The following is a 13,722-nucleotide window of genomic DNA, read 5'->3' on the forward strand; positions in this document are numbered from 1 at the left end:
CGCGGTCATGTCCCAAATGGAAACAAGAAAAAGAAATCCTTGCGCTCAAGGTCAAACAAAACATTTCTTTCAAGGAAGCGCGTAAGCGTCTGTCCTTTGTTCAGCACACAACGTATGCCGAAGTGGCGCGTCAGGGGGATGCGCCACCCCGGCCTAAGGTGGCTGCTAAGATCACGAGCTGTGAGCTGGCAGTCTCGCCACCTGCCCCCTTGGTGGGAGCAGCTAGCGCTGCCTCACCTGACCCGAGAAAAGGGAAGCTGACCGCTGAGTCAGTGACTCCCAAAAACCCCGCGAGAGTCGAGGCCCGTGGCGCGTGGCACACTGCCGCCCGTGCGGGCGTCCAGCGCCTCACAGGAGGCGATGGAGGTAACCCCAGGCCCTTCGGTGTCAACGGCGCCGAAGGATCGGCGTGCCTCGTTAGAGCGCGCCAGGACAGGAAAAATCACAAGAGTTACTGCGCCCGTGAAAGGTCCAGTAACATAGCTGTGCAATCTTGAACACAGAACTACTTATCCCAGCCACAATGGCTGTACAAATGTTACAATGGAATGTCAGAGGACTTATTCATAATCTAGATGATGTAAAAGAACTCTTATCTGAATTCCAACCAAAAGTGTTCTGTGTTCAGGAAACACACCTAAGACCCTGCCACACAAATTTTCTAAAACAGTTCGTAGTATATCGAAAAGACCGAGCTAACTGTCTTGCCCCCTCAGGTGGAGTGGCTATAATTACAGACAAATCAGTTGCTTGCCAACACCTAAATATTCGGACATCTCTTGAAGCCGTAGCAATCCGTGCCATACTTTTTAACAAGTTGATAACGGTTTGCTCTTTATACATCCCTCCTAATCACCATCTAACCATGGTTGAGTTTGAGAACCTGATAGACCAACTTTACGAACCCTACATAATCCTTGGTGACCTGAACGCCCACAATCCGCTTTGGGGCGACCCACGTTGCGACTCGAGAGGACGTCTCATAGAAAAATTTCTTATTTCAACTGGTGCGTGTCTTTTTAACGGAAAGGAACCTACATTTTATAGCTCGGCACACCATACATTTTCTTCAGTTGACCTTGCTATAGGTTCCTCATCACTACTGCCATATCTAGAATGCAAGGTCATAAAAAATCCATACGGAAGTGACCATTTTCCACTAATGTTGACCACTGCAGATACGCTCGATCCTCTTGTCCACCCGAAAATATAGAAATTTAGTGCTGCAAATTGGGAGCAATTTAAAGAACTATCCATTCTCTCATATGACTCAATCATACACTTAGAAATTGAGGAAATGAATGCATATCTCACGGAACACTAATTAAACGCGGCCCAAGAGTCCATACCGCAAACAGAACGCACTCGTGCTAACACCAAGCCATGGTGGAACCGCGAGTGTGAAATAGCTAAAAAGAGGCAAAATAAAGCGTGGGGTAAGCTTTCGCGTTACCCTAACACAGAAAATCTAATCGCTTTCAAGCGAGCAAAGGCTAGTGGAAGGCACATCCGACGTGAGGCCAAGAGAGAAAGCTGGAGAAACTATCTGTCGCACATAACCTCATATGCAGATAAAAAGAAGGTCTATGCGAGGGTGCGAAGGCTTAAGTGCCAAGCTCCTAGCCCACTCCCATTAGTAAATAATCTTGGCGACACACTAGAACAACAAGCTGACACTCTAGGTGAGCATTTTGAAAGTATTTCTAGTTCACTTCATTATACGAAAGAGTTTTTAGCGCACAAAAACAGGCTGAGCGCAGACCATTCTTTTGCGATAAACGAAGTCGAGAGGGCTATAACAGCACTATAACAATGCACGAACTGAACATCGCCCTAAACAGCTGCCGAAGTTCAGCTCCGGGTAAGGACCAGATCAGTTACGACATGATAAGGAAACTGCCGAAGCAGACGCTTGAGTGTTTGCTGGGCCTTTTTAACAAAATTTTTGATGCTGGATGTTTGCCCAACAGTTGGAAAGAGGCAATCGTTATACCGATCCTCAAACAAGGCAAGGATCCCTCCATGGTTGAAAATTATCGGCCGATAGCTTTAACAAGTTGCTTATGCAAAATTTTTGAAAAAATCGTGAATCGCCGCATTATACACTTTTTAGAATACAATGGTATACTAGATACGCTCCAAGCCGGCTTCCGTGCAGGTAGATCAACAACCGACAACATGGTCCTCCTCGAATCGTACATACGAGACGCCTTTGTCCATAATCAGTACTGCCTTTCTGTATTCTTTGATCTCGAAAAGGCATACGACACAGCATGGCGGTATGGCATAGTGCAAGATTTGAACGCATATGGGATAAACGGAAACATGCTCCAAGTCATACAGAGCTACCTCTCCGATCGAAAGTTCCGGGTGAGGATAGGAAACAGACTTTCTCGAATCTTTGTGCAGGAAAACGGTGTTCCCCAGGGAGGTGTGCTTAGTTGTACGCTGTTTATTGTGAAAATGAACTCTCTTCGAACTTCTGTACCGCCAACAATCGCCTACTCGGTCTACGTAGATGATTTGCAAGTCAGCTTTAAATCTTGCAACTTATCCATATGCGAGCGTCAAGTTCAGCTCAGTGTAAATGGACTATCGAAATGGGCAAATGAGAATGGTTTCCGCTTTAATACAAAAAACAACAACATGCGTAATATTTACAAGAAAGAAAGGCCTGCACCCTGATCCATCCATTGAATTAAATGGACACAAAGTGACAGTCAAAAGTGAACATAAATTTCTCGGCGTCATTTTTGATAGCAAACTTACATTTGTTCCACACATCAAGAACATAAAACTAAAATGCCTAAAATCGTTGAACGTCATAAAGATCCTTACTCATTATTCCTGGGGAACTGACACGCAATGTCTGCTATCACTCTTCAATAGTCTTGTGCGGTCCCAGATGGACTATGGCAGCATAGTATTTCAGTCAGCATCGAAAACCGCGTTAAAGATGCTTGACCCCATATACCATTTAGGCATTCGGCTGGCTACTTGTGCTTTTCGGACTAGCCCTATTCAAAGCCTCTATGCAGAGTCCAATCAATGGCCCTTGGAGTATCAGAGAACATATTTAGGAATTACATATGCCCTCAACATATTAGCTCAGAGGGAACACCCTTGCAGAACACTAATTAATAATCGAACATCAGAACTGCTGTACGCGAACCGGCCATCACTAGCTCAGCCGTTCCCTTTGGCTATCACAACTGTTGCCGAAACTCTTGGGTTTAGTTTCTCAGATGTCCACGAAACTGGGCGTAGTGATCTCATCGCTCCCTGGTGCCTACGCCCAGTTCTGTGTGACATGTCCTTTAAAGCGCTTGAGAAGAAAAACGTGCCACGTGAGGCTATTTTGCAACACTTCCTATCACTGGAAGACAAGTACAACGCAACGTCCTATTTTACGGACGCCTCAAAGACGCACAAGGCAGTCTCATGTGCTGCACATAGTCATGGCTATAATGTTACAAGAACTCTTAATACAAGTTGCAGCATATTCACAGCAGAAGCATATGGTATCCTACTGGCTGTGGATCATATACGACAACATAGGATACAAAAAATGTTATCTACACAGATGCGTTAAGTGTCGTAACTGCACTAGCTTCGGGAAAGGTGGGAGACAACCCTGTTTTTAATGACCTGATAAAATCCATTTATAACGCTTACAATGAAGAACTTTCCCTCGTGGTATGCTGCGTACCGGGGCATTGCGGCATAGCAGGCAATGAGACGGCTGATCAGAGTGCTAGAGAAGCTGCTCTACGTGGTGACATTGAAGTTACTGAGGTCCCTAGTCGAGATATTAAACCTTACGCCCGTAACCGGCTACGACAGCACTGGCAGTCCCAATGGGATAAAGAAACGGAAAACAAATTACATGCAATAAAACCTCAACTAGGCGAATCTTTCCAGCAAAATATCGCTAGACTGACAGAAACCACACTGTGCAGGCTACGTATAGGACACACATACGCAACACACATATACCTGTTAACAGGCACACAACCACCCATATGCGAAAAATGTGGAGAACAACTCACTGTCCGGCACATTTTAATTGAATGTCCAAGACTTCACCAAGCAAGAGTACAGCATTTTAGAGAACTTTTTACACACAACATACCGTCTCATCTTGCATTATTTTTATCCCATGACCCTATGTTTAGTGCCAAAAGAGTTTTTAAATACCTCGCCGACGTCCAGTTCTTAAACACTGTATACTACAGTCCAAACCGCCATGCTCCATCACATACGTGAGGAGCCTGAGCTATTAATGCCTCGAAGTCTCGCAGCTTTATCGCATGGTTAAAGTACTTTGCTGATGGCTTCGAGGCAAATATTTATGGCTTATACTCACTGAAAACTGTAAATAATCTGCATAATATATACATAGCATATAACATATAACAAGCAATCGCTCACAGTCACCGATATCTCCTTATAACCTATGCACAGTTCAAATGTCTCATACAACAGTAACACCATTGTTTAGCGAGGCCTTTTACACCTTTGTCAGTACAAGATTTTCACCCCTTTATGTAGCACATTTCAACTTGTATTTTATAAATCACTGAATCAGCCATAGACTTGGCGCTCTTTGGCCAAAGATGCCCTTGCGCCATTAAAACCCATCAATCATCAGGCGTAACAGTGAACAAGTAGTAAATAAAGCGCGTGATAATAAGGGGAGCCATATTTAGGAGGATTATATTATCTAAGCAACATGCAAAGTTGCTTACTCCGCTTTGATTTGTTAGGCTATTTTACTCACGTTATCCATGCCTGCTTGATTATAGATTAGATACTATACAGCTATCGCTAGGAAGTGAGTATAAATATCCTGGGGCTTACTTTTCATCCGACCTAACTTTGACTAAGCAAGTTGAATATGTAACAGCGATAACTTTCAAACTGCTGAATTTTGTCAAACGTAACTTCAGGACAGCAGCTCCCAAAATTAGAGAACTACTTCACTTTAGTAATGTAAAATCGATATTCCAGTACGCCTATTCGTTCTGGAACCCACAAACTAAAGTCCTTTCTAATATGCTTGAACTCGTACAAAACCGCACAGCTCTATTTGTTTCTAATAATTATAACTTTACTTCTAGTGTCACTACACCTGTGGATAAGCTGGGAGGGGAATTATTAAGCAGGCACAGAAAAAAAACACGCGATTAGAAATGCTTTCACAATTTTATTGTGGCATGGTTAAAGTAGACAGGGAAACATACCTTTTGCTCCCTCACTTTACATCTCAAAGACGTAATCATCAATGAAAAATAAGGGAATTAATTTTAGAACGAATGTCCTTAATGGCTCATTTTTTCCGTACACCATCAGTCAGTGGAACCAACTGCCACAACAAATTACTGAATGCCGAACTGAAGTGGCGTTTCGAGCTTTGTTGTTAGATGTATAACGGTGTGCATGGTTATTCTAGTTGGTGTGTAATGGCGCGCGCAGTAGTTTGTTGTTTGCTTCATGCCGGCCTCATCGCAAATACTATGTATTCTCCCTCCCCCCCCCCCCACAGCAATAATGTCTTCAGGCGCTGCAGGTATTAAAAAAAAGTTCTGAACCCAAGGAACCATGCGTTGGTTTGTTATGAAAATAAAAAATGGCAACAAATGTTTCCTCACTTTTTGGGCTGTCCTGTCTTGTGCCATATTCACTTCATTGTCATGCAGCTAATAATTAAGAAGGACAAACACAAACCACCTTATTACTACATCAACCTTTTCAAACAACGTGAGATCACTGCACTGATTACGAAGCTTAGTCACTTAATAATCTTGGTTTGCTTTCAGATAAAATGCTGATAATCTTGGTTTGTTTTCAGCTGTCTATGTTATGCTATGCATTTTTTCATTTTCTTAAAATATGGCTGTGAATGAGTTAGCTAGGTTGTTACTACATAACATGCAGCCCATGGCCAACTCACTCAACCTGAGTAGAGCTTGCAATAGTTCACTGATCATGTGCATTCTATTCAAGCTTATTTTTTATATAGGGAAAAAGAATCAAAATAGAACACGCATGTATGATGCTGACAGCATCAAACGGTGTCAAGTCGATCATGCTTATTTGATTCCACTGCTGAGAGAGGGAGCATGCCTGTCATGGTACTGCTTAATCTTTGTGCACTTTTTTGTGCACACTCTTAAAAAATTATGGGGTTTTACGGGCCAAAACCACGATCTGATTATGAGGCACGCCGTAGTGGGGGACTCCGGAAATTTGGACCACATGGGGTTCTTTAACGTGCAACTAAATCTAAGTACACGGGTGTTTTCGCATTTCGCCCCCATCGAAATGCGGCCGCCGTGGCCCGGATTCGATCCCGCGTCCATGTGCACACTCTTAAAATTGGCAGAGTGAAAAAAAAGAAGCATGAACAAGCAAATTCAAGCATACCAGCAAGCTGTACTCGGAGCCTCACACGCGTCGTGCTCAGTGGTAAAAAGGGGTGTCTTGTCGACCTACGCAGCTGGACTCCGCGATGGTTGTGCGTGTGTTCCGTGTTCTTCCAAACTGTCACTAGCACTACAAAAACTGCGCCAACGCGCCGCACACGGGGATTTCGATAGAATCGCTCGGCGATACCATCGCTTTCGCGTAACGTAGAGCGCGGCACGTTGGATGATTCGAGAGGTTTTGCTCAACCAGCCTAGGCAGCGTGCACTGAAAGTGATAGTCCCAGAATACGTCCCATGTTGCGACATGATGCGATTACAAATACATTTTTAAAGGGTGACGCAGATAGGATGATTGTGCAGTGTTTCGAACAAGGATGATGGCGCCAATGCAACATATGCGGCTGCAGAACAGAATGTGACAGCCTAGCAGTCGCATTTGCACCGTGACGCGGAAAGTTGGAGTCGCATCTGCAAAAATATGCCAGTGTCGTCTGCTGTCAAAGGAAGCTGCCAACCTTGAACACTATGCTCCGCCGGATGGTTGCCAGCTGTCAACAGACCGCGTCGTCCAATCGGAGTGCGCGTGCAATCCGCTCGTGCGGGTGCAGCGTACACCGAGTTTTTCGACACGATCCGCCTTTTGGCCTTCCGCTCCGGTCGCGTAATTCATTTTCCAGGGCAGCGCACAACCATCGCGGAATCCAGCTGCGTAGGTCGACAAGACACCCCTTTTTACCGCGTAATTCATTTTCCAGGGCAGCTGGGCTCTCGACTGCGGCGCCGCTGCTCGGGAGAACGTCAACCACGGCGCTGTAGAAGTGACGAAGCGCTTGTACATAATAAGCTGTCGCATTTGATTACGCACCTTTGTTTAGGCTAGATATGTGTAAAGCAACCTCGCTTTTCTAAAGAAATGACTAGTGCAAATTTATGAGCAAGAATTGTCACATATGATAGACACCACGCAGTTGCGGGTATATTTTTTTACCATACAAAAATACATTTGATTCATGGCAAATAAGCAACAGCGCACTGAAAGCGAACACGAAGGAAGATGGGGACACAACGCAAGTGCTGAGTTTCAAGTGCAAAATTTATTGAATGAATGAGGTAATATACACTTAAACTGCACATGCGCCTGCAAGGCAGTGAACAATTCATGACAAGCCTTCGTGGTTAGATCAGGTGATACTAAAAAATAATAAATTAACGACAATCTAAAGCAGCGTGCTGCTCGGCTATCAACGAACGGTGTTCTGGTGCTTCACAATCTGGCTAACACAATCAGTTAGTCAGCCTTCAGTAGCCCTCCAAGAAAAAGAAGTTTCCTTTTTAGACCATGTTAATCATTGATAGCTGAGCAGTACGCTCGGTAGAAAATTGCTGAAAAATTGAACAAAATATCAGAACCATTGAAATTACTTGACACATTGCTTTTAGCGATTGAGTGCATTTCTCACAGCTCAGTTAGTATGCAAGTTTCACTAAAATTTTATGTTATCCTTGAGAGTGGCTGATTCATGTCTTCAATGTCTTTTATTCAATTATTGATTTTTACAGACCACTTATATAGATCTGGGTTTTATGTTTACTTTTGCTTTGCATAGTCTGAGTTTCGCACACGCCCAAAGAACACCTTCTTTTTTTATTTGTTGCTTCTATTGTTATTAGCATCTCGAACATGGCAGGCCCCACGCTATTTTAATTGTTAACACTGCTGGGATTTTCATTTTCTTACCTGTGCTGCAACAATAATGGTTCCAATAAAAAGTATAATTGATGCAAACAAATAAATTTTGCTACGAAGCTTGTTCTTTCATGAGAAAACATATTTTTGTCCTCCACAAAACAACCTGTAACTGCGTGGTAACGGGCAGCACAAACAACGAGTGCTAAAAAGAACCACACAGGACGAATGCTGAAGTTCAACTACATTTTATCCACAGAAAGCTTTTTTAAATACAAACAAGGTTATGTAAGCCCAGCTATCATACGACATGACAACAAAAAAGAGAAAAACAATACAAACCGCGAAGATAACAAGGACTTAAAAGCACAAGAAAACTTGTATGTTGATGCCAGGTATGAATCGTGACACACTACTTTGTAATCACTTGTAAAATCTTGCGCATGTGCCTAGCCCTTTTCTAACACGGTTACTTCACTTTGTAAAAGTGATACCGATGCCTGCCTGATGCACGCACTTCCTCTTTTCTTTGTGTGGTATGCTTCAAGCAGTTGACGCGCCCTCCGATTTTTGTGCTGGAGAAGCACTTCAGCCTCACTAAATGTCGGCGGCACAATCTCAACTTTTGCAGTGCAAGGCCAAGTGAGAATGCACTGCATCTATACACCTCTCAGTTCGGCCTATGTATATTCGACCGCGGGAAATTGGTAGACAGTATACCACCCCACTTTTACAAGGCACAATATGCATGTGGTGCTTGACTTTGCAAGTGCCTCGTTCAGGAGCACTGGTGCGGGCACGTGCTCTTACGGCTGAACAAGTTGTTCCAAGTTTGTAGCTTGAAAAAAACACTGCTTCCACGTTATAATTGATGGAAACTTTATCCAATCAATGTTACTCATTGCCTCTGCCCGTTACCATGAATCAACACAACTCTCCCAGTTTTCCGTTCTTTCGACTTCATTTCTAGTACAAAGGGCGCTTTTCCATGCGTTCGTGCAGCCCACTGCCATGAACCAACACTAATTCGCCCAATTTTCCATAACTGCATGCTGTATCATATATGATACAGCAATTAATGCTTGCCTGAAAGAACCAGCCAGATGTATTTCTCGATTGAAACATCATTGTAGGCTAATAAAGAGTAAATACATATGTTGATATATCTTCTGTGTCGATTTCAAGTGTACACATCGTGTAAATAACCTGTGTATTTACAAACTTTTTGCACATTGTGTGAGAAGATGCCAGTATACATTATATATTCAAGCAAAAATACCTTATCTCCAGTGGAAAAGTCGCTATGTACTATTTTATTGCTAAAGAGAACACAGATTCGTAACTCTCTGCTTTCTTTTAGTGAGTGAAATAAGTTAAAGTTACTGCATAGCATTGTTTTCTGTCATATAGAGCATAACAAAATTAACCGTAACGGCCAATTACTTTGCTGTGGGTGAAATTTTTGTTGTGTATGTATAACAAAACCATTCCTGAGTGTCTTGAACAGTTTATTTCTATATGAAATGATCATAATCACCTTGAGCAGCTTTCATGTGTTTATGAAAGCAGCCCAAGAAAAATTTTCATGCAATTCAAATCTCGTGAAGAAATATTGGTTTGCACGTCGTATTGCCTACACTTTTTATGCTTTCTGTTCCAGTGCAGCTTCATCTGGAAAGCGACTATTCCTTTCGGGTGTGGCTTGCAGGAAAGCCACACTTAATCCTCTTTTGTGCATTTGAATTACAATAGATGGGGGAAATTCTCACTGCACTTTTTGACAGCGCATCAAATGTTTTCCTTTTAGAATTGTGCGAATAATTAAATTTTCAAATTGAATACGAGTGTTCTGAAAAAAAACGAGCTTCGAATGTCGAATTGAATATCGAATACTCAGGTCTACACCTATTATTAAGCATAGCGCTTCATTGTTGCTAGGGCAAGGAGAGCAGATGTGGCAAAAACATTGATATTAGGTGACAACAGGAATTTACATTCGCCGCGGCGCTGAAATAATGTTTTCGTTGTGCATTTCTTCGCTTGCATTTTTCACTATCGAAGACGAGTTGGTCTGGGCACTATATTTTTGCATTCGATGCTCTGCTGCTGTAGTGTCTCATATGTTGCAGAGGTTGACTGCAGACTTGACTGCAGATGTTGACAATCCAACGTCTTCCATGCATTCGAAGTCAGAAGGAATGGTAGGTATATCGGTTGATGAAAAGCATGCTCGTGGAGCAGGGTCTTCGTCACTCTCCATTGTGGCATAATGCAGTCTCAAATGATGAAGCTGAGTGAGGCTCTTCACTATTCATAGCACATTCTATGCCTTCAGCGCTCGCTTCCTCTGGTGGAAAAGAAATCTACCTGCTGGAGTCAATGCGGTGGAATTTCGAGCTATAGTTGTGATCTAAATCCGCACTATCAATTTCCATTTGTGCAGCTTCGGGTAGGAGCTGATATCCATAGCCTGATCACAGCAAGGTGATGGGGGGTACAATGCCAGTGGGTTAGCCATAGAATCACAGTTGCAACTTGGTCAGCTTATGCTGATAAAAGTAGTCTATCAAAGCTTCTATTTTGAGAAGAGAAAATACACGTCAGAGTTCATTCTTGGGCTCTTTTTTATTACAATGCAGTCAATGCTCACCGATAAAAAATTGAGTGCTGAAGCAGAGGCCATCATAATTCTTGACATCAAGGGAGAACACCACAGCCACCCGAAGTGAACAGATGTGCTGTCGGCATGCTCCGAAGCACATGCCGAATTGACACAGTGAAGGGCGCCCACCACCCTCTGCCCAACACTCCCAAATCGCTGCGCGCTTGGAAGGCCAGCCACCACGGTTCAACTTTTGAGAGCAACTCGCGGCACCTCTGAACCACCGGGCTGCATCGCTGCGAAATGTACAGATTCCCACAACCCCAACCTCAATTTTTCAATTGTGCAGGTGCGTGCATTGACTACTTGGGCACTGATTCGGGTTGACAATGGTCACTGGATCAGCACAACAGCTTGAAGAACCGACAATAAAAAGTTCAACCAGGGCTTGCGTTGGCGCAGGGTGCAGTTCGAGCACGGCCGATCGACACCTTTGTCACCACCGAGATGGCACCCCGATACCAAACTTACATTGATGGATGGGCCTCCTGGGTGCCTCGAAAGCCTGTGAGTCTGCCCCAAGCAGTACAATTAATCATCCGCCACTCTACTGGCCTGATTCTATCCAATATCGCCCTGCACGCAGTTCATTGAGCGCTAACCAATGTGGCCCGACTCACCATTACTGAAGCAAAGGTACTTCCCGAGGAGATTGACAACCTGAAGGACCTGGCATTCTTAACTTGCATAACATTCAAAGTATCCCAAAAATTTAGTCCCCACAGCAAATATTCACCTTAACGACAACCACAGTACCGTGCAAATTTATGAATCCTCCACGCACAATGCATGTCGCGGGGTTGTTCATAACATAGAACCTGGCACCACGACAGAAGAACTCATGCGAAAGCTCGAGGTGCCCAAGTTCAAGATCCTCATTGCCCGCATAATGGGCCGAACAGCAGTCGCAATCCTCACCTTCGAAGGATCATCATTGGCGGTGGAATATACAGCTGCTACCCGCTCCACCCTCGCGAGCAGTTCTGCACTACATGCTTCGGCACAGGCCATCACGCCGATGTCTGCCCAGACTCCAACAGGCCCCACTGCAGAAACTGCGCACAGATCACCCATCTGGCGCAAGAGCATGAGTGCATTCCTTTATACGGAACCTCACGGCGACGGCGGAATTTCGCCTAGAGTGTCCACATAATTGCAATAAAAAAAACTAAACGTGGGACATATTAACCGCTCCTAGGAAACATTGCGAACTTAGCACGCAACGTAAAAGAACCTCACAGAAATAACAAAGAAGCTGTGACACGCTTGCCATGAATCCGAGCCATATTGTACTAAATCCATGCAATGCCCCTGGTTCCAATGGTACGGTCTTAATATCATTACATGCAATTTGAATAAGGGGAGCACTTTGGCTAGTATGTCCCACACTGTTGGTTGTAGCTAAATGGAACGGGAATAAAATGTTCCACTTAGTGAAACTTATACGGAACGATAGTAAGAGTGATGCACAATAAGAGCGGCAAGAAGCTTGCTGACGCTCATGAATATTTTCTCCAAACTGGTTCCGGCTATTAATTGCAACATTATTGGAAATATATTCCACTTAGTGGAACCTTTCTGGAACGAGAATAAAAGTGGATAGCTGAACCACTGCAGTTCCAAGTTCTTCTATAGTAAGTTTATTGTGGAATTGTGCCCATGCCGATCGCTCGACGTCGTCACTCTTATATTCGTCTCAGATTGACATCTTGACGCAGAAACACGAGCCTCCCGTCAACTCCAGGGACGGTGAAGAGCTGCGCGTAAATATACGACCATCATCAATGCCTAGAAAAGGAAGATCAACACGGCTCTGAACCCGTGCATCGTGTTGTTCTGCCTGAGGGTCATCAGCGTGATCTACATAGCTGGCTACACGCACGTCCAACTTGGCTTCACCCAAAGAATCAGCCCGCTCATTCTGTTCTACGTTTTGAAAGCCACCTTCCACCTGCTCGACCTGGCTTTCGTAAGCCATGCTCTGGAGAAGGCGGTATTCTTCACACGGCTTTCCTCACACCTACAGCCTCTGAAGTTGCCAATCAATGGCATGAGCGCCTGATGTTTAGTTAGGAAAAATATTCAGAGCCCTTCCACTATGTGAAGATGAAATTTGGTAGTTTTGAACTACCAAGTGCACACTAAGTTCTGGATTTGTATCGTTTATACAGGCAGAAACCGTAAAACGTTCTTTGGCTGACACCATCGCAGTCCACATGCCATCAGAACACGTATCGAAGGCAATGTGACAAGTATCCCTTTGTAAAATCTAAACAAAATTCTGGGGTTTTACGTGTCCAATCCACCATCTCATTATGAGGCGCGCCATAGTTAAGTTGAATTGGCATTAAGCTCACCGCCCAGGGATTTTGCCGACAAATAAAACACATTTTGTATTGGAGCTCAAAAATTACAGAAAAGATGCGCCTAACATAGTTTTAGATGTACTTAGAGAACAAGTCAAAAAAATAGCTGTCATTAGCGTTAATTTCTGTTTGTTATGGTATAAACGATGTTGTAAATCAAAGAACTAGGTTATCAACACTGTTAAACACACAAACACCACAACTTTCTCCAACGACACCTGCTCTAATTCCACTGGATTGTTGGTTTCTGCCAACAAGAGCTTCACAGAAACCCACAATTGAAACAATATCTTGCAAAGCAGAAAAATATTAGGCGCCTCATCGGGCACTTGTAACCCAATATTTCACAGATTTCATTGTATGTAGTTACTCCGCCGGGAATATTCAGCAAAGTATCATCAGGTAAACATTACTACGAAGAACTTATCTGCTGAACGTAATATGTCCCTCTAAAAGAACAGAGAAAGTCAATAGCATTTACAGCGGAAAGTGTGGCTCTCCCAACTCTCTAAACTTATTTTATTTGTGCGAAATTGGCTTTTACTCGACCTAGCTTTATTTCAATGAAAGAAGATACCA

Source organism: Dermacentor silvarum, unplaced genomic scaffold (assembly GCF_013339745.2).
Source record: "Dermacentor silvarum isolate Dsil-2018 unplaced genomic scaffold, BIME_Dsil_1.4 Seq534, whole genome shotgun sequence".
Classification (NCBI taxonomy): domain Eukaryota; kingdom Metazoa; phylum Arthropoda; class Arachnida; order Ixodida; family Ixodidae; genus Dermacentor; species Dermacentor silvarum.